This window comes from Anoplophora glabripennis, unplaced genomic scaffold (assembly GCF_000390285.2).
Source record: "Anoplophora glabripennis isolate ALB-LARVAE unplaced genomic scaffold, Agla_2.0 scaffold82, whole genome shotgun sequence".
NCBI lineage: Eukaryota > Metazoa > Arthropoda > Insecta > Coleoptera > Cerambycidae > Anoplophora > Anoplophora glabripennis.
In genome coordinates this window covers 810,310-814,484 of record NW_019416227.1, presented here as the reverse complement: position 1 = coordinate 814,484, position 4,175 = coordinate 810,310, and positions in this window count along the sequence as shown.

Sequence of the window (4,175 nt, the reverse complement as noted above, 5' to 3'; positions counted from 1 at the left end):
GATTTGCGTTTGTTCTCCTATCGTTTAACTTGTCAGCAAGAACTTCATAATATCACCTTTTTTTCTGCTGAAGCCTGGTTTCATTTAAGTGGTTACGTAAACTCACAGAATATGAGAATGTGGTCTTCTGAAAAACCAGATAACTTTTTTGTAGAGGGCCCTCAACACGCTCAAAAATTTGGAGTTTGGTGTGCTCTCAATCGAAGGAGGATTTATGGACCTATTTTTTTTAATGGTACTCTTACTGCGCAAAGGTACAGAGAAGAAATTATCGCTCCTTTTGTTAACCAGCTGGAAGAAAACGAAATTACAAACTTTTACTTTCAACAAGATGGCGCAAGGGCACATACGGCAGGCGAGACAATGAATATGTTGAGGGAAGTTTTCAAAAATCGACTAATAAGTCTCAATGCTGAACAAGAATTTCCACCGAGGTCATGTGATATTACGCCGTGTGATTTCTTTTTGTGGCCTTACCTTAACAACACTATTTTTGAACTGCCTATTCCTGATTTAAACCATTTGCAGGCTCGACTTATAGACAAGATTCGTGAAATTAATAATACCCTGAGCATCTTAGAAAATGTCTTTAATTCTTTGAGGAACAGGTGTGAAAAGTGTTTGGAACAAGGAGGGGGACACTTTCAACAGCTGCTTTAATTTATTGTTATAACAAGGAGGGGGACACTTTCCGCAGCTCCTTTAATTGTTTGTTATTGTTATCACGATTATTCTTTAAAATAAAGTTATATAGTCATTAACGTTATTGAAACTGACAGCTGCTATACAGCTCGTTATGAGGTTAAGTTGGTCGCTATAAGCTACTCCCTACGTCCAATGTGTCAGAGCCAACTTCGACCACGTTTTTATTTGAACGCTCGTTATAATCCACATTAATAATGGCTCTTTCTATTTTCCTCGCCTTGCGCATTTTTGAAAATAAAAGGATAAGTTCCGAAGAAATCCAAACTATTGGAAAAGAAACAGATTTTGGCTTTATTATTAATAAAACTCCAGATCAGACTTATCTCGTACAAAAAGTAGTTGGTTGGTTGGTGATGGGTGTTTTTGGAAAATTAAGACAATGCTACAAGTTTATTTGTTACAGTACCAGTTACTAAAACTAGTGCTTCAAAAAAATTTCACTATTGTGGAGAAAGTTACAATTAACACTTTGAAACTGGTCAAGAAACATATTTAATTGAGGCCAAAAGGAATAAAGTTAACTAAACTGTCTCTATGACACTTAGAAAACAGAATTAAATGTCAACATTTTATGACGCTTTTCGAAAAAACTAAATTTTTAACTAAGAACAACTGAAGAAACAATAGTTATCTATGGTACAAGAGTTAAAAGTAACGTGGCAAATAAAATCACTTAAACTGGCTAAAAAAAATGAATTTTAAATTTAGCAATACGGCTTTCTATTATCTTGAGAAGAATGCGTATTACTATTAGTGGAGTCAAGATAGCTTAAAATTACGCATTATTTCGAAATAATTATGGGAAGTATGGATTTTCCTAAAACCTCATGAAATTACTTGGAGGTAAATATTAGGAAAAAGTTATAAACTTATTTTTGTACGCTAATTGTTTTTTAATAGTTTAAACAATAAAAAATAGTTTTTTTTAAGAACATTTAAAATAATTCAATGAATTTTAAATCGAATTCTTTCAAATTGACAATATAGGGTTTTCGATGTCGCTGAACAAGAATATGATGTCGGAAAATGAAAATTCAAAATGGCTGATCCAATATGGCCGACTATTTTAAACAATTTATTTAACAATTGTCGATTTTAAATCAAACTCGCTTATATTTGTAATATAGGGGTTTTTGACGTCGCTAAACAAGAATATGATGTCGGAAAATGAAAATTCAAAATGGCTGATCCAATATGGCCGACTATTTTAAACAATTTATTTAACAATTACTGATTTTAAATCAAACTCGCTTATATTTGTAATATAGGGGTTTTTGACGTTGCTAAACAAGAATATGATGTCAAAAAATGAAAATTCTAAATGGCTGATCCAACATGGCCGACTATTTTAAACAATTTATTTAAGAATTATCGATTTTAAATCAAACTCGCTTATATTTGTAAAATAGGGGTTTTTGAGGCCGCTGAACAAGAATATGATGTCGGAAAATGAAAATTCAAAATGGCTGATCCAATATGGCCGACTATTTTAAACAATTTATTCAACAATTATTAGGTTCGAAAAATGAAAATTGTAAATGGCTAAAGAGGTTTTATTGAAAATATGTTTTATTTTTTTAAAAACAAATTTATTACAAAATAATTAATTTTTAAATCTCATCGAGTTTTTGCTCTTCTTCGAAAATAATTGAGCAATTAAGGCTTTAAGTCAATAAAATTGAAAAAAAAAATAGATTTTAAATACAAAATTACAAAATCAACAACCCCTATTATTTATTTGTTCATTAATTATTTTAAAAATGGATCAATATTCATATATAAATAATAAACTCATACATTTACAGGTTTAGCATAAAACAAAACGAATATAAATATCTTAAATGCAAACTGAAGATTATTTGTAATATTAAGTAATAATATTACCTACATTAAAGAATTACAAGTGTACAAGAGTATAACCTCAAAATGGACAAAATATGTGAATAATACACTTTTTAACACACTGATCACTGCAACTTACTCGAAAACATAAAAATCAAATTCTTATACCATTTATAATAATAATTATTTAATTCTTATAAACGAAAAACGCTTTTAAAATAAATAAAACTGTATGTAACAAAAAAATATTTGGTGTGCTCACTGCTTGGCTTCGTCGCCCAAACTGACAAGAAAAACAACTTTCAAAACTCCCCTTCGCAAGCAAGGCTACAGAATATACGTTTTAAAAATGAATATTAAATCAATTTATCAAAAAAAGTAATTTTTTTGTTGTTATAACAATTTTCCACTTATTACTATAAAAAAAAAAAAATATTTTTCGCTGTATTTACTGTTTTTAAGGTCTTAACTTAATTCTTTGATGGTTTATTAAACAAAAAAATTGTTTAAACTTTATTTAACAACAAATTTCACGGAATTTTCATGAAATATTTTTATTTTTTGTTATTTTTTGTTTTTCAACTATTTCAATTTTTTAAGAAAAATAAAATACATCATCTTAAAGTAAAGATTTTAAGCTTTAAAAAGTGCTTTCATAAAGTTTCAATATCACATTTACAACTATCTATAAAGTATGGTCTAAAAAGTCAAATTTGTAATATTTTAAAATTATTGAATATGTTGGGCTCAATATTTTTCAAATTAAATTTTTTAAATTTTTTCCATATCGCTCAATAGTCATTTGAAGAGTAATATGTCAAAGTTACAGATATTTGTTTTAAAAATTAAAAGAATGACAGCTATTTTATTATTATTGTACAAAATTATATAGAATGACGTAACTTTGTATACGTACTATATATTTTTTTTTCTCAAGTTTAAAGACATAAAATTTTGATAGCCGTATGACTCGTCTTTCATTTAAATTTTTGTGAGGTCGATTTGATCAATTAGATCAAAAGTTATAACAAATTTAGTGTAGCGCGCTCAGGGCCGCGCGCTCTTCGAGAGCTATATTTGGGGGCCGACCGTTTCTTTTTTCGTACGTTAGAAAAAAAATTCCACAGCCTTCAATTCGCATTTTAGAAAAAAACTTTATTAACATTTTCTATGTAAAACTTCCTGTTCTTTCGAATGGTGCAGTTATTTTTTTTTTAATTATATATTTTTTATATATATTTTGCTAAACTGTAATTTTGCAACTAATCTGTTAAATAGATAATTTAGCGTACACTCTACAGTTGGTAACTTTTTATATGTTGTTTCCGACAACTTTACAAAGCGAAAAATAAAAAGTTCTCTCTTCCAGTAATTTTTGCGAAGTCAAAATCTATCTTGACTCCACTATATATAGCATTTTATTTTTAACACTAGTGTTAAAAGTGTTTTGATTATAAAAGTCAATATTTAGATCACCTATAAATGAATTAAAAAATTCATTTTTAATGACAGTTTTACAAAAAAAATATTTACTTAATCCCTAATAACTATGATTCTTCCCGATGAGCTTTCATTTGTACCTCGGAAAATAAACGAGTTGTGGACAAAACAACTAAAGCAACTACCAG